This window comes from Puntigrus tetrazona, chromosome 16 (assembly GCF_018831695.1).
Source record: "Puntigrus tetrazona isolate hp1 chromosome 16, ASM1883169v1, whole genome shotgun sequence".
NCBI lineage: Eukaryota > Metazoa > Chordata > Actinopteri > Cypriniformes > Cyprinidae > Puntigrus > Puntigrus tetrazona.
This window is the reverse complement of record NC_056714.1, coordinates 125,332-151,318: the sequence shown is the minus strand read 5'-3', so window position 1 is coordinate 151,318 and position 25,987 is coordinate 125,332. Positions and strand designations below refer to the sequence as shown.

At 36.5% G+C, this 25,987-nt stretch overlaps 1 pseudogene; it reads right to left on the bottom strand.

Annotated features, from left to right (window-relative positions):
* Nucleotides 1-15,607: 15,607 nt before the first annotated feature.
* Nucleotides 15,608-24,240, bottom strand: LOC122360303 (annotated as a pseudogene).
* Between the last annotated feature and the right edge of the window lie 1,747 nt (nucleotides 24,241-25,987).

Sequence of the window (25,987 nt, the reverse complement as noted above, 5' to 3'; positions counted from 1 at the left end):
TCGACAGCTCACTGTGGTGATCTGGGAAGAACGAAACTCCGTCTTGAGGTGGCTCCAGCTGGCTCTCAAATCTCGTCTAATTTAGACTTCTGAGGCTCAGCATGTTGCTCGTCGGGCCAATCGATAATGGTTGCTTCCATACGATTCACGACCTCCAGAAGCTCTCTTACCACGGGGCTTGCCGTCACAGCCAGCGTCGCCGCCCTGCGTCAACATCAACCTCGGAGAAAGAGTGACGCGGTGGGCGTCTCGTGGCGAAGAAGCGGTTGAACGGACGCGCAAGGATTAGCGCCGATCTGGCGGTTCGGCGGAAAAGGGCGACCGTCTCCATCTCCTGCGCCAGGTCGATTGCGTCCCAACACCGTGCGTTCGCGCTCGGCTTCAGTGGCAGCGGGTCCTGCCTCAAAACTTGGTGAAGGCTCCTCACCGAAGAGAGCCCTCCCGGGGCGGAGTGTTCGTGGTGCTTTGCAAGTAATGCGGACAATCCGGTCCTCTGGGGGCTGGCGCGCGTGCTCCGCTCCCAGGCGCGCTCACGCACAAGCTGTGTGTGTCCCCATGACCTGCGGGGCGGGGATCAGCCACCGGCAAGCAGACAGATCACCAGAATGTTTTGACTTTCTCTTTAACACAATTACTCCTTCGCCACTGTATCATTTAAGCTGAACCAAACAGACAGCAAATAGACGAGACAATATCACGTAGCTTGCTGAACAGCAGAAAAGCTGGTGCGGCCTCGCAGGCGTGACTTTATACTTCTGGTCGGCGACGTCATCTCGTCATGGCGTCGCTCTCTCAATGAACAGATTTCACCGATGGTTCCAGAGCGGCTCACGCCAAAAGGCGTTCAACGTTTGTGGCGCAGCTCGAGTTCTGAAGAGAACCGGTGTGAGCAACTTTTATAGATCGCTTGAACAGTGCTCAATGGTGTTTATAAAGTGAGCTAGTATTAAAGCCAGCCAAATGTAATCTCCATCTAATCTAAATCTCATTACATTATCAATTCTTAAAAATTTAATAACAGAAAACTCTGTGATTTTTACTGATGAACTATGGTTAGTTTATAACTTTATGATGTTCAAGGAGCCTTAAGAAAATTACGCTATCAGAGGTTAATGCGTATCAGTGAAGGCTCAATAATACTAACGGATGAATATCCCGATAACTAATTCTCTATTGTCACGGTGAAAATAAGGATAAAAATATCTTTTAAGACTCTTTACTGGTCAGTTCAATCAATTGAAATAATCAAACATCACATACAAATTTCATTAATGTTATAGATAATTTAAAACAGTTTCGCAAAGGTGTTGCTTATGACACTAAGAAATATGTCTAAGCATTCTAATATTATTCATTTTTGTGTTTATTTACAGTACCTCAAAATAACATTATAAACATCTTTCAATTTAAACTTAATACCATCATTTCAAACTTAAGTTGTAATTTGCAGTATGGTGCAATAGTGAGCTGCCATATAATCAAACTCTGCATAATAACAGGAAATTAGCTGCAGGAAGAGTGAGTGAGGAAGAGAGGGAAGAGAGAGAGCTTTCAACATATCACTGGGAAAAAATCAGTTCCTCTTTATTTATTAGTTAAATCTTGAAATCCTCACCTCCATTCTGCCAGTTTAAGGGGAATGAGGAATGACAAGCAGTATCTATACTGCAATTTCCATACACAATTGTCAGTTTTATAAGTCTCTGTATTACCAAAATATACTAGAAGAGGATATAGGATAAGCAATTCTTTGTGTTAATGCAATGAAAATCAATGCATAGGGTCAACCTTTCTCTATGTACCAATAAAATACTCTGATTAAGTACTTATTTTTACTGGTAATATTGTTGTTTTATATAATTATTTCATATAGATCATTTTAAATCATTCTTAAAAATAATTGGAGATCTAAAAGTGTGAAATAATTTACCAATGAGTCTCTTTGGTTAACATTATTAACACAACTAAAAATTAACAGTATATTTTTAAATAATTTCTAGGAACTTTATTAATCTTATAATTAATATCAAAATGATTAATTTCATGTTAATTACAGTACATAAACCAATATTACATCACAACATGATGTAGAATTAATTTTTGAAGCAACTTGAAGTGCTCAGGAGTAAATCTTTATTAGCTTCGATTTTCATGGTAACTAGTTGAGTAATTCTTAATTCTCAACTAAATTTTTTTTTACTATGTTTGCAATTACAAACACACACACACACACACACACACACACACTGCACACACACAAACACCCCAGTTTGCTCCCCTGAGCTTAAGGAACATGGATGGTGTGTCCTTTACAGTTTATTGCTAATTCCAGCAGTGAATGGGTGTCAGAGTAGCAGCTGGAGGAGAAACCTGATCAAATTACACGGAGAGCAACCTGGTTGCTCTGATCCTACTAGGAGTTGAGGTCTTATGAGCGGTGGGACAGGATACACAGCTTTTTGTGTCAGTCTGCAGAGATCTGAAAAGAGTTAGTCTGCTTGATTCAACGGAAGTAAGACAATTGGCGGACAGTGACCTGATTGCCTGAAGCGGTGCTGAGAAGTTGGGGCTGTGGCGTCCTGAGGTATGTCTCAGACACCAGCTCGCTACCACAGATGGATATGGGCGAGTCACATCCTCACTCCACAGAACCAACAGTCCAATAATGGTCAATGGTTCTTCGAGAAGAGCGTGGGCTAGGTTTCGGCTCCTCCTCCAGCCCCACGCCTTGACTGTGACCACAGCCTCAATTGGCTGAGCGAACGCTGAAACTCTCCGGTGCGGTAACACTGTTTGTTGGAGGGAGGCATCGGCCGGCCAGGTGGAGAACCTGCCGTGCGCGTCGTCGATTCTGCGGGCGTTTTGTCCCGGCGCACGATCGGGTTGGCGGAATCCAAGTTAAGTTCACAATTAAAATATCTCAAACACAGAAAGCAACATTTTTTCTCTTGAAGAAACGCCCTCAACTGCGAGAGTTTGATATTTTGCTCTTTCACTTCAGGTTTCCCTGAATCCATGCAACCAGGCTCCTGGGTTGATTCAGTAGGGCTTAAATAATTCTAGGATAATGAAACAGAGGTAGATGGGATACATGCACGTTCTGTGTAATCGCCTTTGCACGCCACAGCAGTTTGCATGGGATTCTATTGCAAGTTATGGTGATCTTACCAATAAACTTATTTCTTCTGGAGTGCCATCATGGTCAGGCATTGAAATGCCTGTGGCTTTCACAGATGAAACGCTCTATCTTCTTGTCTCTTGTGTCAGTTTAGAAATTCATAGATGCAGCTGATCCAAAGCTGAACAGTGAACATGGGTGCTGTTGATTGGAGTGACTGAGGTGACTGAACTACGATGACACATACAGGTATAGTAAATTGAATATTGAGGAAAGTCCATTTATAGAAGTCCATTTATAATAAAACAATTAAAATCATTTATTTCAAGTAAACTATGTTATATTAGTTCACTACACCTACAGTGATATTTCCAAACATATTAACAATTTTAATGATTATAGATTAAGATATAAAAAAAAAAAACTTATTTAAGAAAATTAGAATATCATGACAAAGTTCTTGTTGTGACTCATGTACTCCAATCTGGTCAGCTAATTAGCACTTAAACTTCTAAGCAAAGTTTCCTCTAAGCCTTTAAATATGGTCTCATTCTGGCTTAGTGAGCTTTAGAATCATGGGGAAGATGGCTGACTTGACGGTTGAACGAAGACCATCACGGCCCTCCGCCAGGAGGGAAAAAGTCTCCAAAGGCAATTGCAAAAAAGCTTGGATGTACAGGCGCGAGTATCAAAGTAACTCTCTTCTTCTTCCCCAGGATGTTGAACGCCAGGAGAGTTGTCAAGCAGGGCGATTCAGACATCTGGGGAGCTTTATGTGAGTGGGTAAAACTGGTGTCAGTGCATCCACTTCACACCAGACGTCTCTGGAAAAGCAATCTAACAGTTGCAGCTAACTTTCAGATTCCTGATGTATGGACACTGGAGACTCAAGCAAGCCACTAGCTTTAAAGTAAATAATGATAATAAATTATGTTTAGGAAACATTTTAAATGTAGAAAGTTTACTGTGAAGGGTTGATTTAGAGGTCTTTGAATTCATTAATATGAGTGTAAATTTAAGGATATTAAATATACTGTAGAGACTGAATTATGTCTGTAAGCCTCCAGAAAGACATGACAATGTATGTCCATGTTTAGATTTTAATATCTTTATCTTTTTAACTATTTATGTGTTGCTTAAACCTAATTTATTATGTGTTTTATTTTGGAAGGATATAAAGTTTTCTATGACAGGTTAGTGTTATATTATAAACTCTCCTAATTCTCTGTGTAAAAAAATCACTCTACAATCATACCTCTTTGTAGCTTTGAAAATGATCTGAGCACTAGCCAAAAATTTTTTTTTCACTGAGAAAGACACTTTTGTCTGCACCACCATCAGATAAAGTTTGTTTGAGATATGCGCCATACTTAAAAAGCTGTTTATTTTACAATAGTACCAAAAAGCTGTTTTTCTGAAGATAAAATAGGTGGCGTTTTCATTTGTTTTGAACAACGAAGACACTTTCTAATCTGCCACAGGAAAGATTGACAATACTACTATCTGCATCACTAATAAAACTGACCCTGAAAAGCATAGCAAAAGCAGTACTTTTTCAGAAAGATAGAATAGGATGTAAGTAAAACAAACTATTTAAGCACTAAAATAACCGCATCCAGTATCTATTGGTTTTAAGGATACGGTTTTTATATTTTAAACAGTGGAACTCAAAAAATAAGAGCAAACAATTGCCAAAACTGCGTATTTATTACTGTTGCGTGTTTAATTGCTCAAACTTCCATACACAACTTATGAAAAATAAACACTAGCTCGCCCATATAAACTTTTTACGATTAGTTTTAGTGGAAAAATGGCGTTTATAATCACGTGCAATAAACCAGAAGAGAGGATCTTACGTGCTCATCCTTTAACGTTTTCCTTTTTCCAAATGTCAACACATAATATCTTAAGCAATATATCCAAACTACATTAGTAACTAATACTTATTGGTCAATTCATTTTACTATAGATATTTGCCAAGATACAAAGACCTGTTTCTTTAAAGTACAGAGCATCACTGGTTATCAAATGTGTTTTGCATTCATAACAATAACAGAAATGGGAGAACACACTGTACATTTGTAATTGATTACACACGCGACCACAAGCGAGAGTCCCGCCGGAGGGGCTGGGGACGATGAATTGGATTCAATTCGGGAATGACTGCTCTTTCCGTCTGGGATTAGCGATCCTTCTTTTCTTTGTCTGGCTTTACTTACTGCGGCATTACCTATCTTTTCGCTTCACTTAAAGGATTTTGGACGTGTATCTTTGTTTTAACAATGGTTACTGATACATTTTATTTTGTTCACATACCGATAAAGTTATTCAGCTCAATTAATTCGCGATTTTGGTGGTTCTTTGTGTTTGTTCCATTAGGAGCTGCTGTTTATAAAGCCATTCAACGATTGCTGCATTTATTCATGATTTCCTTTAGCTTCTACCCTGTATTTTGTGTGTGGTGCTCCACTGTTAAGATGCTCTTCATCTTTTATCTGAGAGCTCTCAGGGCTGTGGGGCAGGCTATCCATCTTGGCTATCAGGCAGTTCCACAGTCCACTAACTAAATTCCCTAGGCGATCATGCGCTGGTTCCTTAGAATATAAAAAACCTTTCTGGCATTTATGGATTTCTTCCAGACACAGCTTGCCTGTACAAACGCATAGATTTTTACTCCGGATCTGCTCTTCTTTTTGAATCGGATTGAACACCTATTATTCATTATTCTGTCCTTAAAACCATAAATTAGGTCATAAATCTATTTTGACATTCTGCTGTATCTCTTGCTGCTACTAACCGTAATTTCAACACAGACAAGAGATGATTTTGCCATGTAGTAGAAGGGTAATGTTAATAAATGTCTTTGTTTCATAAGTATTTTAATTTTGTAGGAAAAACACCATTGAAAAAACTATCTCTGTTCTTCTCTACAAATCTGGTTTTAAATTTATTTCTAGAATTAATAATTGTTAAAATAGCTTTTTTGAACCTGCAGTGTCATTCTGAAGTCTATTCACTGAAGATCTTGAAAAGATTCCATCATACTTTGTATCATTAGTTGAGACTAATATAATATGTGGTATCTGGGTTTGAATCAACTCTCTCTCGCTTGCAGCTTGTTTCAGAACTCAGCTGGAAACTGCTGGAAACTGTAAGGGGAGAAACCGCGTTACACCATGTTAATCCAAACTATGTATTGATTCTGTCACGATGCCAAATTCATTACAACGCTTGTTGTTGTATGTTTTACTGCCTTCTTACTGATATAATTAAATATAATTAAACAACTATTTTAAATTAGAACTCTGTGGATTCACTACAATCACAGTCACAAAATGTGAAGGCTTTAGTACCACTTCTATATTATTCTGATCTTCTCTAATGCTTTTTCTCAATTTTTTATTTGACTTTGACAATGCTTTTTAGCTGTATATATTTGTTATGTTTTTCTAATTTATTTTTCATTTTAAAATCTCTGTATGTTTCAGTTGTAACATAAAGATGCTATAAATAAAGTTCAAGATTATTTAGAGGCATTCAAAAGGAACATATCTTAATTCCTGCTACTCAAGCTAACAACAAAGCTATAGACTCATCTGGTAACTAAAGTTGGTTCTATACACTTGCTAGGAACTTGTTTTCTGGTGTAATAATAATATAAATCAATTAAATTATGTGTACAATTTCTTGAATTCTACTCATCCACTACATATTGTAAGACACAACTGCTGCCATTTGTTTTATACAATTTTAATGGATTATAGATATATACTAGAAGACTAAATACCTCTTTAAGTGCTATTACCGTATTGTGTGGTGAAAAGAAGTTGTGTGTGTTTAGTTAGAACTGCGCTTTTGCTCGTAGCTTTTCTTCCACCCAGAGGCTTTGTGTTCGAAGTATTCCGCTCAGATCAGCTATTTATTCTGCTTACCACTTTTTATGCCTGCTGAGGATGGGCTAACAAATGATCTGTGACTTCATAAATTGGCGGCTCAGTCACCACCTCCAGTGGTGACACACACGAGCACTGCCTACGACCATGACGTTGGCATCAAGCAGAAAACAGAAACATGGTGAAAGGTTGACACTTTACTCGATTAAACAGATAAAACGACATATTGCTCTCCCAAGGACGGAAGGATCTCACGGGATTGTTACTGGTGAATCAGATCTAACGCAGGTTAGGTAAAGACAAACTCACAATGTCCTTTAGTCATTTCGTTTTGGTAGGCAACTATTTTTACTTTATGTTATTATTCAGGCACAATTAATCTAACATTACATATCTATATACATGAATATATATATATACTATGCTACCACTACTACTACTATAATATATATATACTACTATTCTTATTTTATGGTGCTCAAATCTCCTGCACCTTCACCACCTTTGACATCCTCAGGTTCAAGTCTGGCTCACTCAGGTCTGTCTATCTCACTTAGCATTCCATCTGCTCACAAGACAGATCCAGACTTCTTAGTAGTGTTCTGCTCCCGAATCTTGGTCTTTTGGCAGGTAGCGTATTGGTTATAATAAGATATGGTTTTTATTATATATAGGTTAAACATCCTTCTAATAAAATACTAATATAAATGAGAAATAAAACAAGTTCTCTTTAATCCCTCTGGCTCGGTCATTCGGATGATAGGTAATGAAACCTGGCATCCCGGCTTGAGTGTGTGCATGAGGTGCAGCTTTATCTTCTCTCACTATAAATTACAACCACTCTATATGACTGTGGTGCAGTCCAACCACTTTGGAAAGTCTGCCCTGGCAAACCTCCTTTCCAAAAGCTCAACTTAACCATGTTCAATCCATATTCTAACTCTTCTGTGAAGATCTTTCTAAGATGTCCTCCTCTCTGCGCATCGGGAACTCAGCACTCAGTAACATTCTATTCTTCAATGTTCTTACTATGCATATTTTATCTCTGGCTGTCACTTTAACTAAATGCTACATATGTCCTTTATCTAAATACTTTACTCAATAAACTACTTTACATGATGCTATGGGCAATTTTCTATTCAATAAAGTGATACTGTTACCATATTATTTTAATGTATCTTATAAATGCTTATCAAATAAAACCAGACTCTTCTATGTGGTCTCTTCTTCTTGATAAATCATTCATACATCACAGTAACAAATACATCACCAAATATAATAAACAAACATAAAGTGTCAGAGAAAACTTATTACAATTTTTCTTAACTATATATATATATATATATATATATGTATATATATATACTCAACTGTAACTATATATATATATATATATATATATATATATAGAGCGATGGTTTCAAAATTGTTGGTACCTTTGGTCAATAAAAAAACTCACAATGAATAGAAATAACTTTTAATCTGATAAAGTAATAAATACAAAAATTCTATAAGTATTCAACAATGAAAGAAAAGTCAGACATTGTTTTTCAACCATGCTTCAGCAGAATTATTTAAAAAAATAAACTCACGAAACGGGCATGAACCGCATGAAGTGGTACCCCTAAAACACTGAAAATAATGTGACCAAGGGACATATTCCAATTCGGAGGTGTATCCACTAATTAGCATCACGAGTGTCTACAACTATAACCAGTAATCAGCCATTATGGGCCTATATATATGGCTCAGAGTAATCACTGTGTTGTTTGGTGATATGGTGGCCAACGCCACCACACTAGAAACATAAGATCCAGAGGAAACAAAGAAAGGAAGTTATCTCAAGAGATCAGAAAAGAAGAGTATAGACAAGCATGGCCAAAGTAAAGGCCTATAAAAGACCAATCTCCAAGCAACTTCTGCTAGATGTTCCTGTGACTACAGTTGCACATATTATTCAGAAGTTTAGATCCATCAGGACTATAGTCAACCTCCTGGAGCGTGGCCGCGGGAGGAAAATTGATGACAAATCCCAAGAGCGAAGCGGATAATCGGACACAACAGGTAACAAGGCCATAGAAGGACTTCCTAAGAGATTCAAGGTGAACTTCATGCTCAAAGGAACATCAGTGTCAGATCGCTGCATCCGTCGTTGTTTGAGCAAAGTGGACTACATGGGAGGCGACCAAGGAGACTTTACACCATTAGTTGAAAAGCAGATCATAAAAAAGCAAGACTGGAATATGCCAAACTACATGTTGACAAGCCACAAAGCTTCTGGGAGAATGTCCTGTGGACAGATGAGACAAAAATCAGAAGTTTTTGCCAGAGCACATCAGCTGTATGTTCACAGACAGAAAAAATGAAGCATATCAAAGAAAGAACACTGTCCCTACTGTGAAACATGGAGGAGGCTCTGTTATGTTCTGGGGCTGCAACTTTGCTCAAGTCTAGCACAGGGTGTCTTGAATCTGTGCAGAATTTAAGTGAAATCTCAAGACTATCAAGAATTCTAAGAGAGAAATGTAACACTAGCCAGTGTCAAGAAAGCTTAGGTCTCAAATTAGCGGGTCATGGGTCTTTTTAACAGGACGACCCAAAACACACCAGCCAAGAAAAGCACCCAGAATGGCTAAGAAGGAAAAAATTGGTTTGCTGGGTAGCGCCTACATGAGCCTGACCTCCAATCTGTGAGAGCATCCTCTTTGGAAGGGCTGGCTTGCCCCAGTCAGGCACCCTTCGTGGACACAACTGAAACAATTTTGCTCGCGAGGTGGGCCAATCTTCCTGCTGAGAGGTGCAGAAGTCTCATTGAGCAGTTTTTAGGAAGCGTTTGATTGCAGTGATTGCCTCAAGGTTAACACTAACAAATATTAAGTTAGGGTGCCTGTTTTGTCCGATCTATTCCTTGAGTTTATTTTTTAATAATTCTGTTGAGCTTATGGTTGAAAAATATGTCTGACTTTCATTGGTTAACATTGTAGAATTTTATTTATTATTACTTTTGTCAGATAAAGTTCAACACCTGTGACTATTGTAGATTTTCACTGTGACCAGGTACCAACAATTTTGTATCCATGATCTGTATATGTGTATGTATGTTTGATTAATACTAAATTAATATGCAGACCAAGCAGAATATTATGAATTGGAGTAATAGAGATCCATCTACATTAAAATAACTCAGCGGTATAAGGATTGGATGTTTGAAGACTCTGATGGCGTTGCCACATGAACAGTTTACCACTACTAACGGTGAGCAATAACAACTTTTAATTACGTGCGGGAAAGTTGAAGGCCAATCAGCTTGAACAGTAGCGATTTCTAGCCAAATTGCATTGGGACCTATCTTACAACATTCTGTGAACCAGATCAAAAAAAAAAACAATACAAGGGATTCTATTTGCATCTTCATACTAAAATTCGAGATTAAAGAGACAAAATGTGTTTGAAACCAATCTCAAGACTGTTTTCTTTATGTTCTGGTATCTTTGAGAACCACCATCCGCCCATGAAGTGCTCCTAGGGCCCAGGTGACAAACTGCCACCATGAGAATTCAGAGGTCTCCCTTCTTTGCGGGCCGGAGTGGACCTCCAGATTTAGGGCCATCAGCAGGGGTTTTGACTTTGCAGCTGCTGGACCTTCTTTTTTTTTTTTTTGTAGTTCATTTAGGAGCATTGAATTCAGTACACTATCTTACAAAAATTTGCCTGATTACCCAGTACCCTTCCCAGCAGAAATCTGAAGCTTAATTGTTTCTGATGAGCTGCCTTGTTAGGTAATTGCCAAAAATGTAATGTACTAATAAACATTACACATCCTTTCAGTGCAATTATATTAAGCGCTTTATTCGTAAAAGTCATGAAATGGATGAAGATTTCTCTTGATATTTACCCTGCTACAGATGTCAGAACTCAAGAACCTTGGTTCTTAGTGAAAACCTAAAAACCACTATGGTATTTATTTTGTTTTTGGTATTTACTGGTTTCCATAATATATACTCTTAGTCTCTTTTACTTGCTTGTTTTCCCAATACAACTGCTAACTACTATTTTCTCCTGCAAGTATATTCTTGAGAAACAGTGAGGAACTCACCGAAGACAAAAAGCAGTAGTTGATAAAGTGTTAGCTAACTACTTGCCTTATAATCGCCTTATTTGTTTTATACCAATGCTATCTGTAGAAGTATAAATACATTTGAATTTATAAATGGGGGTGGGTTTATGTATATTGTCAGCCTCAGCTAAGAGATGATGTGTGGTGCATTGTCCAGGTGCAGCAATTTGTTTTTGTCTTCGTGGAGTTCAAGCTTTAGCATTCATTTTGCTAAGATTAAATACATTCCAAGCGTACGAATTCATTCAGCGACTAATCCCTCCTCAGAAATTACTCTTTAACAAATTCATATATTCAAAAAAATATTTACAAGCACAAACATTGAAAGACTTACTAAATGAGAAGAATGTGAAGGATATAATGAAAAATCCATACAAAATTTGTTGGTCCTTCTGAATAATATTTTCAGGTCAACCTCTAGATTTTACAAACATCAGGCACATCACTTGTTTACATGATCACTCTCTCCGATGGCCATTTGCGCGAGTCTGCACTGTCTGTATTTAAATCAATCTATCTGATACAGCGATCCATTCGCTAAAATAGCTGCTGGCTTATATAGGCTATTCTTCTCATTTTTCCATCGTCTACACTGCAGCTGCATGTTATGTTCCCTATACGATACTTCAACCTCCGCCAAGCGCATCAGGCTGCCGTATTAAATGAATTTTCTTGCGGTAATTTTGGTGTCAAGTATTACTAGAAAATGTACTAAGCTGCTGTGCAAATCCAGCATAGTACATGTTTCATTGCTAATATTCAGTAGCCTAAACATGTATGAAGTGAGGCGTTGAAGTATGCGAAAAGAAACAAGCTTCTTAAATGCGGCGAATTACTGCATTGTTGCATTATGCAAGAGTTGTTATCCATGATGGGCCTGGTGATTTTACACAGCGTGAAAACATGTTAACTTGTCTCTCTTGAAATCGAAAAATGCGCAATATTTTCAGCAAACATTGGTGCATAGTTACTTTACTATAAATTAGACAAGATATAAATCAATAAAAGCTTGTTCTTGTAACTGGTGCTGTCAAAAGATTTAGGCACCTACTATAATCAGTGCCAGTGCTGCCTCCTCTAGAATGTCACCTTCCCAAATACTTATGTGCTAAAGTCTTTCAATTCTATCTTGTGCATGGGATTTACTATATTCTTTACTAAAAACTTCTAGTTCTGTAATATTCTTTGGTCATCGATGCATACACAGCTCTTTTACAAAATCCATCTATTAATGATGTTTGATAGCCATTTCAAAACAACTAAGCTTAATGCACACAAAATAGATTATGCTGGTGCCTCTATGTCTAAGAGACAAACCTCTGCACAAACAGATATACCATCATACTTAACTTGAATTTGTTCGTATAGAACAGGTTTAACATTTATTGTTATGTCACCAGGAACTCTTTAGTATGTAGATTTTATTTTTGACAGATTGTGATGATTTAGAGGAGCCAAATTCATCAACTCACTATCTACCACAGTGATGAGTCATAGAAAAAAAAAAAGCCTCATATTATACAAAACAAATGTTCTCCATCTCATACTAATAAATTACTGCAAGCACCTTTTCGGGTTAAGCAAGCAGCAGTGCTGAGCTAACTTTGCTATACTGTAAAACTACTACTGGCAAAATACCACTCTTTGATCTGTACTCATTGCTTTTTCTGCTGCTTGTGATCTGTAATTTGAACAGATTCTCGAAACAAATGTATCCAGAGTGAAATAAAATTAACTGGCGATTATCATTTAATTATAATTAATAAACAAACCTTGAGAATTTTGGGAATGGACTTTGTAGAATTAGATGTGATTACTGAATTTTGAACAATGAGAAGAAGTTTGTGTAAAAATGTTTCACGATTTAAGTATTCACTGCCAAAAAATACTATATATTCTAAATCTAAGTATACAAATGTAACCTGAAAAATACTAATTATTCATTTTGTTGTGGAAATTCAAGGTTTTTATTTCCAGTCTTTGAGTTGTTTCATATCACGTCAAATGCTCAGAATTTATGGGCAGGGCTGCTCGGTCATGATGTCCATAAGCGGTTCTTGTGGCTCTGCTGGCGTTATCTGTGCCCCTACTTGGTCTGTCATACATCATGACTACTTGTCACTCTGTCAGGTGTGTGTGTTTGCTATTCAGGTTGACTTTCAAACTACTTTGCTCTAACCTGATGGATAATGGGAAACGAACTCTTATCTGGCACTCTGCACCAGTTTTGTTTCCCAGATTAGGAGCCATCAGCAAGCATGTCTGTCTAGGAAGGTCAGAGATTGTCAATAAAGTCGACACACCCTTGCACCCCCATCACCCTGTGTATATGTGTTCATCCAGCAACCATGAAAACATAACTGTTAAGTTTCTGGTCTTACACTGCAGGTAGTCCAGGATGAGGCTCTGCATTGACAGTTGAAGCTCATAAACCACAGACCTACTTAAAGTCAAGAAAATTGTCACTTTATTCACTGATGGCCAAGGTTGGGGTGAGTCATCAAAAAACAATAAAAAAAAAAAACATGTTGCATGTGCAATTCTGTATAACTTATTTGGAATATCTCTATTTTTAATGTCTGATTTCTACTAGGTTACAAAATATGAGCTAAAAATACTTAATGAACTTTGTGATGTCCCCAAATCTTTGGGCCTGTAGTGACAAACCTAACTCCACACCATCCCGGCCAGCCATTAACATAAACTGAGAAATAAGCGTGGCGATGGAAGGCAAGGTGCGGGAAGCGAAATCGAAAATGAAGAAAAGAAAAAGGTCTGGCTGCTGAGCTGGTTCCCAGAAATAATGGAAGAACTGTTCCATTCCATGCTGATTGAGGCGGCCAATTGCAGTTACGTTTCATTTTCCCTCACCGGACGATAACGGTTAATTAAATGCATCGAGTTGTTTGCGATCGTAACATAGCGCTAAGCGTACCTGGCAGTTCTTAGAGCGGTTTGGCCCAATGGTGGAAAAAGCAAAGCTTTGTGGCAGTGAAGGCAGGGTGGGGTGTGAAAATGCTCCCCAGATCAAGCGACAAAATCATTTTCTTCGCATCAGGACTATAGATTCTTTTATATTGCATCATGATGAACAACTGAACTGAAGTTCTGACTGCTCTTTCAAATATAATTTTTTCCCCATGTGGATGATGATTGATTTTCAATATTCTAGTAACTAGTGATCTTTCTAAATAAAATGTAGTTGTCAAAGACCTTGCCGGTTTGCATAAAACTAATACTTTCATAAACTAGCGCACCTTTCGTAGCGTTAGCATCTGCCCATCAAATATGCTCAATCATTTGAGGATTCCCCTCTCCCGCCTCGTGCATCATACTCCTGTTTCCCCATCATTTGGTGTCCATCAGTTTCGTCATGTTCCTGCAAGTTAGTACTCTAATCGGATTAGTTACTAGATGTACAGGACTCACTAGTTTGTATGGTGAGATCCATAGTGTCATCAATCTTGTGTGTTCTGGCTGTTTTGGATGACAAAACAAATTTACATTGTTTCAAAAACCACAGTCTGTAATAAATCACAACAGTTTTTGAACAGAGAAAACTGAATAAAACGAAATATGTGGATTAGTAACAACATATGACTAAATAATTTAAAAAAATTACCCAAAACAAGCTTGTCCATGTACATTTCTTTTAAGTTCATAAAAAAGGATATTATGGCAAATTAAGCGACATACTGCTTGTTGTTTTCTTTTCAACTACATTGCTCTCATGAAGATAAAAATAATTAGTGATCACACCAAACACCTCAAACATATCTAACATATTCCTGCTCTGTCATTATCAAATAAAATGTAAAAGAAACAAAAAATGTGTTTATACTCCTTAATTTAAAGTCAAATGCAATCTACTTTTATGGATAAAGTGTAAGCACTGCATCTCTTCACTTTTAAATTATATTTCAAAGCAACTAAAATAGTCTAGCACAAATATGGCGGAGCTGTCTGACTATAGATCTCCGTTTCAGATAAGTCCAGATGCCTTCTCCTTGTAGCAATAATGAATATCTCACAAATCTGCCCCAACTAAACACTAGCTGTGAAAAGCTACTGCAGTGGACCAACACTATGTTTCCACTGCTGCCCATCAAACCAAGAGCATTTTTTCTTGAGCAGAATTTCCTACCTACTACAGCTAACAGATCCCCCATAACCACTAACTGTGCCTATAATATTTTTCATTATGTGCAGCTTTAACTAGAATCAAGAATCACTGTCCAATTGCCTAAATTATAAATCTAAGTAACATGACTGCTTTTCCATTACGTTGCATTCCTGTGTTCATATTCAGGCTGGCCTAAGTGTTAAAGTGCAGCAGGTGGTACGTTGATTTCAAGCGAAGTTAAAGGACATGCAAACAAGATTTCTATTGTACTTTGCATCAAGGACAAATTAGGTGATTTAGGTCAACCCAACTTATCTCATGAGTGTGATGGAAGCTCCTCTTCAACAAGGTCTCGTTCAGAACATGATCACTTCTTCTCTTTCCCAGCTCTGAACCATGCAGCTTTTCCCACTGCTCCTCTTGTAGCAAAGTAATCCCAGGTACATGGCTTTCTCTGAAGAGGATGCAGTGATCGAACACCATTCAGGAATCTAGAAAAGCAGAAATGTGAGTGTAAAATCCAATTAATAACTAAAACATTACAAAATCGTACAGAATTTTTTTTTAACTTTTCTTTAGTGGGTTCCACTAGCGCTCACAACTGATTTGTCAACAAATTTAAGTCAAAATAATGCCTACCCTGGCAAAAAAAAAAAAAAAAAGAAAATAAGAAAATAAAAAATTACAGATTGCAGTAGATTATGATTTTGATATGTGTGTGTGACCTGCTGATTCTGAATTTTATTCCATTACTAACACTTTCTAACAACTATAATTGGTAGTATAAATCATTATACAGATTTTAAATACAGATTACTCACAAAGCCCTGAATGGTTACTTAACCTCTGTACATGAGTGAGCTCTTGCTGCATTACTAATCCCCCCAAATTTACTAAGTTCTCCAAAACTCCTGAACCATTTAATACCTACAAATATTATTTAGGAACAATAATATGCTTCTAATATTTAAATCTGTTTTAATTATTGTTAAACTGAATTAATTAGATCTGGCTGGAAACTGGAACGCTTCCCATAAAACAAGTGATTTGCTTATTACATCTATAAGAAGAATATGGCATCTGTGCTGGCATGAAATTCAGATTTCTTGCCTTGTCGGGAATACCCATCCAGCCATCCGGATCTGATCAAATATCCAAATAAGATGGTGGATCATCACACCTAGAAATGGCGTCTACAGCCCTGATTGTCACCAAGAAACTTGTTATCAGAGACCAGCCATCAGGACAAAAGGACCAGAAAGGAAATAGAGATGGGAACCTTTTCTACAATCTGACACTTGAGCTTTGCACCAATGTTAGAGTGATTCAACATAGAGACCATTACCTAAACAGTTCGAGTCCAGAAAATAATAAAGTTTGAGTTCAAAAGATCAAGTCCGAAGATATTGTGGTTTTGGTTCCTTGCCACTGTCGCCTCTGGCTCCCCCATTTGAATTGAGGACACTTATATTTAGTGATTCTAGCTTGGTATCATTGATTTGATGACTTGCAAGGCCCGTCTCTACATTTAATAAAATTTGTACTGTTAAAAGTATATAAAAAAAAAAAAAAAAAGTGATTTAATAATAGCTGGACATTAAGCTATCAACTAATCAAGCCAGAACAACAAAATGACAAGATTGCAAACTCCATTGGTGACAGAATGGAGGAGATGAAAAAAAAAAAAAAAAAAAAACTTTTTTGTCACCAATCAAGCACAGATTTTTATTTACACTTTTTTATTTTATTTATATAACCATGCATCTTGACTTGATCTTTAGACCTCAAACTTATTCTCATTGAACTTAATTGCATAGATACAATTTAAAACTACTGATACTTTTTTTATACTTTTGATACATTTCATCAGTAAAGTCGGTTCCATGGATTATTTGGTAAATCACCAGCACATGCTTTTAAATAGAGCGGTGAGTCATAGATCACTTACAAGCTATGCAATATCAGAAGTCGACCTTGATAGCCAACTCACGATATTCTGGTTAGCTTGCAGTCAGTGATCTACTGAACAAATAATTTTTTACTAAAAGTTTGTTTTGCTATACTGATACAAAAAATTACATTTATAGGAGTACTGAACAAACTCAAAATGCTAAAACAAAACATTGGAGAATACAAAATTACTTTACAAAGAAATTATTATTTTTCATATGGTAACTATAATTTATAGTAAATTTTCAATATTTTTAGTTTAAAATATCACTAGTCTCCACCATGATTCTTCAAAAAACAACTGAACAAAATATTATTTAATTTACTAGAGTTTCTAAAAAAAGAATTGTATAGGATGTCACAATATTAGATTTTTCACATCCACGTTTACTGTAAAGCTAAAAGAATTCACAATATTGATATATTGCAATATCTATAAAACCTTTGAGGAAAAACTTTTACTTGTCAAACATTTTTATTTAGTTAGAAATTAAGTTATAAAGTAAATAAAAAACAAAACCGCCATTAACAGGTAATTACAACTCTACTCTCTCTGCAAAGAGGCACAAACTGCGTGTGATGTGTTTACACAAAGGTGAAGTAAAACATTGCTAGTCCTGCCTCTCCTTTTGTACTGACCATAGTCTGACAGATTCTGCAGACTATTGCGGTTCTCAATTCCAGTCTCTCGCACCCACATACACATTTTGTATGTTTCTCTCACTCACTTCAAACGTTTGTTCTATTCTAACGTAAGTGCCTGAAAGTGGAAATCAGGATATTCTGCCATAATTCCAGTTCAAGTGAATGCATATAAGTATTATTTAAAAAAGGGCACTGAAGTATACGAGACATGAATTTAAATGGAGGTATATGATGTCACACTCGTTCATGTGAAGACGTTGTGCAGCGCAAATCCATTAATTATTGTATAGAACCTAACTGCTCTCTCTTTCAGCAGTAGTGTGGAAACACAGATGTGAACATCACAGTGGATTAGAGCTTTAATACAAATCTATAGATTAATCTGATCTGTTGATATGATTTAACTATACAACAGTATGGACGCGCAGCAGCCCTCCTGCTGGTCTCTGAAATTTAATCACAGCTAGAGGATCAGCAGTTGCTTTTCAATAAATATAAATAAAATCACGAAAGATTGAGTCAGATAAAATTATGTAATCAGGTCAGTACTATAATTGGAAATACAAAAGATTAATAAATATTAGTGATTTTTAACAGAGGCGCAAAGAAAAGACTAGACACGCATGTGACCTTCGACCAGGGCCTCTGGATTCCGTTCTGCAGGAAAGGACCCTTACAAAGGTATTTCAAACACTAGACTGATGTTGTGGAGTGGAGTGGTGTCCTCTTTTTGTTCGAGCTTTCAGAGACATGACAGGTTTTTATTTGCATGTTAATTATAACACTCTAATAGATAGATGAGATGAGGATACTCTGTGTGTATATGTTGGTTTCACTGCCAATATCCTTCACACTAACTTCACACACCCATTGAGACCATCATTCTACAGTCCACAATCAACAACCTGATCAACCATATTGCTCTCTGTGAGGCAAATGGTGGTCCACCAGATACTGACTGGTATGCAGAATGAATGAAAACTGCACATTTTAGAGTGGCCTTTTATTCTGGCCACCCTAAAGAACACACGTGCAATAATCACTGTCTAACTAGCATCTAACGCCTGTGAGGTGATTATCTTGGTAAAAATGTTCTCACTAACACAAGATTTATACACATTTGTAAACAATATTTGGGAGAAATAGGTCTTTTTTGTACATAGAAGAAGCCTTAGATATTTGAGTTCAGCTCATAAAAAATGAGGGCAAAAACAAAAGTGTTGCATTTATCATTTTAAATCATTTGATACTGTTCAGTGCTTTGACAGTGCTTATTGTTAAAAGTGCAAATAGATATTTAGAAATAAGGTTAATAGAGTAGTTTCTGAGCGCTAACAGGTGTCTCTTTGTGAGAGTCAAAGATAGTTGAATGGGCGTTCAAATATCATGCGATTTAAAAAGTCTAAACAACATCCATTTGACTTTGTCACTTACTTTGTAGCACTCATATCTTTCATAGGATGTTCCTCCAGGTGAGTCTGGGAACACGTGGGGTTCTGGGTGCTGATTGTCCCAAATTCCTCCTCACCTGCCTTCAGCATCATGGTGGCCTTCATCATGTCCTTCTCATGCTTGTTCTCATCAAAGCGTGCTCGCAGCAAACATGCATAGAAGCGGTATTTATCCCTGGAATAGTCAATTAACTTTTGTCAATGGTATGGTTAAGATTAATGAGACAAAACCTAACACAGATATAATCTTGGATGATTCATTATTATCATTGTTAGGTCAATGAAACATAAAATAAAGTATTGTATTGAAAAAATATTAGATTCTACTGCCCTTCTTGCATTATTTTGTACTATTGCTTACAAAATGCCTTAGGTACACCAGGGTGTTCATCATTTGGATAAAAAGAAAAAACTAAACAAAAAGCACCACATAAGCGCGCACACACAAACATACACACAATAGTTTTTTCAGTAGCACAAGTACTGATGGGATGGGGGCAGACAAGAGCACACGCCTGGCAGAGAAGTAAAAAAAAAAAGAAAAGAAAGAAATAATGTAGTGCTATTATGCACCTGCTAACTTGAACTGTTTTTAGTCTAGTATTTAACTTACATTTTGCAGACATTAAATATCAAACATACAGTAGTGGTTTCTAACAGGTTCTTTCATTTGATTGCGCCACTTTTCAAAGTTTCCTCTTTAAACACAGGTGCATTTGACTGTTGCGCTTGCATCTATTGCAGTATCTCATACATTAAAAAGCATTTTAAAACCCAACGCTCAAGTTAAGAGACATTCAACTCCCACTGTCTTGCATGTTTTCTATTCCTCTGCCTGCTTCACATCTTTATCAACACAAAAGAGCATTCTGTGTGAGCGGCGCTTGCTTAGCGTCCAATCACGATCGCGTGAATTGTGAGCGGTTAATCAAGTGCATCCACATCCGATTATTGCGTTTGTTTTCTTTACCGTTATCACAGCACATTGTCAAAATGTCTAATTCTGATGTTTGGTAATAATTATATGCAAAATCTCGATTTAAATTTTTTTTTTAAAAAGTTGAGTAAAGTCTTCAGATTAAAAAGCTGACACATTTCACTAAAAGCAGAGTATGGTCACAGACTCCAACTGTTTAGCTTTAGACTTTGGTCCTATCCAGTCTGAGGTAATCAAACATGTTTTCAGGCGATTTTAAGAACACATTTATCATGCGACTCCTAGCAACAAGTTTCATGTTTTTGCATGAGTCTGTTGTGATCAGAATGACTTTAAAGTACGTGGTAGAGTATGATTCTCAATTGTGTAGCATATGATAAGACTTTTTCATAGAGACTTTTCACCATTTACAGTTGCCTAGTGTTCTGAAAAAAATCTATACAAGATTTAAATGTCATGTAGTGTATAAAGTTGTCAATCGTTCTTTTATTTTCTCTCAACATCCACTCTGTCTATCTGACTTGAGCCTAGGCTACTCACTTCTCTCTGACTGCAGCACACACATTTTCAAACATATACACACTTACAGGAATATCTGGACCACAACCCACCAGAGATGGGGCCACTATCTCTGACTGGTTTAGACCATGATATGTGCCTAATTTGTGAAATAGTGTTTAACCACAGGAGACTTTCAGAGTCACAGAGACTTTTATTTCCCTAGAATGTCTGATCGCATTTGTGCAACCATAGATTTAATTTTTGTCGCACCATTGAGAAATTAGGTCACACTCTAAAGTCCTGATAGTAAAAGTAGGCTATAGTGTGTTTTTGGCCATTTTATTACCAGTTATAGCCTATAACAGTTCAATTAACATGTTTAAACTATGGTTAGTGTAGTAACATTTAATTTTTCTTTTATCATGGTTTACCTTGTTTTGTGGTTTTATAATCACGGTTAATTTTCATAAAGGATATTTTCACACTATTTTATATATAGGCTTATTTAACATTCATCAATGTTAAAATTCTTTTTAATATCAGTAAAAAACTATGACAGACTTATACATTAGTCTTAATCCCTTTATTAAAATTAAGCAAAAACAAGGAAAAGTTTACTTTTAGAAGCCATCATTTAATGACATTAGGCTTGTAGTCTAATGCCAGAGGACTCAATTGAATAACAAAAAAGTGTCAGGATCACGACACCTCAAAGATACTGTACCCAATACAACTCAGTTTTCAACATATCTTGTTCTGTAGAAATTAGTTTTATTATTTTATTTTTATTTAAACAATTCTGAGTCAACACCAACTCCGCCCACACAGCTATGATGTGACACCGACCAAGTCAGTTAGTAAAGGACTACTTGTTTCTTTTATTACAGCCCATGATAATTAACATATTACAAAAACAATTAAGCTAAGAGAAAGTTATCCCACTCCTATAACGCGTCTATGTCTACTTCCATCATCGCCGCTTGGACTACAGCCTCACTCGCTTTATTTTTGAATGTGATTTTTTTTCTCATATAAAGGTCTGAACACACTGCACTTTTTGCTCCATTGACTTACATTCATACGCATGCGAAAGTGACAGACTGGAAACCCAAGCTTCTGCTGCATTCCAAAGTTTAAGTTTGATGAACTCTGACCTCCGAATTAAAAGTTAAGGTTTGCACCTTGGCTGCGGCATGCTCTGTACTCAAGTATTCAAGCTAACAACATGGAACGAGCCAGAAGAACATATGTCATTTGGAGATATTTTGCAGCAGATACTGTAGACCAGTATTTCTCAACTGGTGGTTCATTGAATGAATGGCCAAACAAATGTCATGATTAACAAAAACTTCATTTTTAAGTTTTCTGATGCAAGAATTTAAAGCATGTGCATGAAAGCTTTAGACACTTCTGACAGATGCAGTTCAATTAAAGACAGACTGTGAGAGAAAAACGCACTGTCCCAATTTAGTATCCGTGGTCAGGTGAGATGAAAGTCAGTATCAGTATTCAGTTAGTCAGAGAAAATTAACTATACTGTCATGCCAGGTCTTACTGTGTTTGTAGCGCACCGCGCTATACATCATTTCACTAAAGCCTTGTTTATACACTCCCCTCCGCTGACTGTAAACTCCCATGAAACAGACAAGGTGTTTATACTTGTCGAGCTTGCCGTTGTACTATTGTTTGTGCAGAATCTACAAGCCTGCAACAAGTAAATTAAAACTACAGTGCCAATAAATCACAAATGGTACGCCGTTGTTAGGTGGCTCAAACCAGCTTAATAACAAAGGGCAGGATGCATTTCCAGTTAGTCTATTACATTTGACACTAAACTGATTATAAATTACCGTAACTAGAAATGGACATGTTTGTTTCTGTGTGCAATATTTACATTGTGTGTGGGTGTGTAATGTGTTTTTATGAGGACAGACAGCGTAACATTGCTTTTAAATAAAAAAGTTGACTTTGAAATAACACAACCAATTGAGTTATATTCATGTATTCAATTTGTTAAAGATTTACAATTTAAAATGCTAAAATATTCAAATTAATTGACCCTTTATCAATATAAACATCATCAATGCAGGCAAGATGGTGGGCAAACAGCAACTGTGCTGCATCTCTGCTGCCCATCCCAGGGGAAAGTGGCACTGAGTGGGCATCGATTTTTAAATCAATGTTTAAAAATTCCCATTCAAAGCTCTGTCACGAGGATGCATACAGTGTATTAGGTAATTCTGCACTAACAAAATTTTATTTTAGTACCAGATCGTACTCGTGTCAGACAATAGTCTCAGATATCGGAAGCAAAAATGCAGATCAGAGCATCCCTAGCAGTATGTTAGTTTATATCGTTGCCATCTTATACACAAGGAAATCGTTGAGAAATATTTCCTACATTTTTACAAAATTACTACACTCTGTTTCTTTTGTACGATTTGAACTACGTAAGAAGGCTTTTATGTAATAAATTAAATTAAATTGTTAGATCATTTTAATATACTTATTTGACAAAAAACGTTGACTGTTATATGTAACCTGTTTTAAGTGATTTTAGTTTGATTGTGTTGTGTGATCTTTGTTGAAACTGATTGTTCTGCTGCCCATTTGGCCAGGACACTACTGTGAAAGCACCTCCATTTTTGCCAGACAAAAGAAGGAAAACAAATCTAACCGTGGACAAACTGACATTCACCTGATGCGATTTCTGCACGTCAGAGTTACGTAAACCTAGGAACGCAGCGGCATGTGCAATTTTGACCGGAAACCCAAACTTCTGCGGCAGTCTCTTTCACATGCATACGAACAGAAGTCAATGGAGAAAAGTACAGTATGACCGTAGCTTACGGAGGAGGAGGTCGGAACATCAAGCTGTAGCACACACTATTATTGCAATGGTTGGCTATCGCGAGCAGAGTGTCATTCAATGCATTGGAGAATATGGTGAATATAAATAAAAATACGAAGTTGCCTAACATGATACGAACATGAGATTTTCTAAATAACCAACCTTTTTTTCAGATTTCCTAATAAGCAAGGTTGCATTTTTGACCTTTCGATTGCCAATAGCTAGTTACGCTTCTTGCGGTTTCCCTTCATTGCACGTTACACTAACTCCGTATTACAAAAATTTAACCCATTCAATTCAGGAAAATCTGATCAAGATGACCACCAAATAAATGCACCCAGCGTATTTTAATGACAGTTAACACAGACGCAATGTCCATGACACGACATGTAACGTTAGCAGTAGCTCATTTTTAGTATGTGCTATAGGCTATGCAGGAGTTAGCAAGACAGGCCAAGATCGATTCACTGCCAATAAATGCACATACAACCATATAAAACTACTATTATAATTTAGCAACTGGATTTACCTGAAAATACACCATGACTCGATGTGTCTAAGTGATTTCTTGTAAAGTCGCAGGACCTTCTGATGGTGAGTCAAGTAGGCAGCCGCCATCTTTCCCTCTGAGTCACTTCTGCTTGCACGTTCGGAAACTTCCGAATCTTTTGTTTTGAATCAATGTTTCGGACGGATTTAAATTTGTGAATCAGTATTAAGTGTATGTGTTTACACACACACAAAAAAATTGTCCTAATTTTATGCATTTGAATTGCTATAGTAGTAGTAGTAGTAGTAGTAGTAGTAGTAGTAGTAGTAGTATTGATAATAATAAACAACAGCAAAGTAAAGGTCGAACATGAAACAGTCAAGAAACAAGATTTCGGAACTAAAAAGGCATAGTTTATTATTAATTAGATTTTATTTAAATTATATTAATAAAAAAATGCATTCAAACTTATTAGAAGCTGTGGGGACAACGAATTGTTAAAATTGTTATGGCCATTTGTGGAATAAGTAAATTCTTTAAAAAATGTTGAAGCAAATTTGATATACTGAAAAACTACGTCGTGTGTGCTGTTTGGTTTATATATCCTGGTGGCGATTTAAATACAAACTCATTGGGACTCGTGGACTCTTTTGTGTTCTCGTTAAATTTGCACTTCAACCTGCAGATGTCCTCAGCGTACAGAGATTCAAAATATTGAATCATTTAAAGCAATCAGTTTCAGTTGATTCTACGTTTCAAGAGTCGAGAGGAGTCCACGAAAGTCACCTTCACATTGGTGCCTTCCATTTTTAATTTTTGCTCCTCTCTCACTAGTTTCCTTTTATGCACTGTTATTCAGGTCTATAAAACCTACAAAATGTAATTGAGTCAAACTGTTGTGCAGTTAGGGTAAGTTCATAGGCATAATAAATACATAACTGCCTGATTTGTGTGTGTGTGTAATATGTATATATATATTTATATATATATTTATATATATATATATATATATATATATATATATATATATATATATATATATATATATATATATATATATATATATTTTTTTTTTTTTTTTTTTTTTTTTCAAATCTCCTGCTCCTTCTACTTTATTTTGTTTATCCTCAGGTTAGGTAAAATAAGTTATAAGTTGAGTCTATCCTATCTCTCATACGTATTTAATCATACTCACAAGACAGATCACAGAAGACTTCTCCGTGGTCTGTTCTGCTCAGATCTAAAAATCTGAGTCTTTTAGCAGGCAAGCGTATTGATTATAATAAGATATAGTTTTATTATATATAGGTTAAATACATTACAAATAAAATACTAATATAAAATAGAAATAAAAACAATGTTGTGTAATCTCTGAGCTCGGTCATTCGGAGGCATCGTTGTGAGGCTGTCTGGCATTGGAAAAGCAGCGTGTAGCAGAGTGCAACTTTAACTTCTGGCTCACTTCTAAGTGCAGCCCTCCTTTATAGGCTACAAGTGCAAGTCAACACTTTTGTTAAAGTAAATAAAAAAATCAATAACACAACACAATGTGTTCACAATACAAGGTATGACTCAAATAAACAAGGCAAACTTACAAAATCGTGAAAACGTCCTGTTTCCCACGACACCCCAGTCTTGGAAGTTTGCTCTAGTCTTTACTTTCTTATCTTAAAGTTTATGTATGGAACATAACATGTTTTGTCTTTGTCATACTTGCTCAGTTTGACATACACTTTTTCTGTTCCTGTTTCTGTTAGGACACTCATTTGAAATCCGTTAAAATAGAGATCAACCCAAGGTCAATTTAAACACAATAATTCTCTTATTTATAACATCTCCAGTGCTTGAATCTCAGTGCTTTGTATGATAATAGTTAAATATTGTCTAAATTTATCTCTCATTGATTTTCTA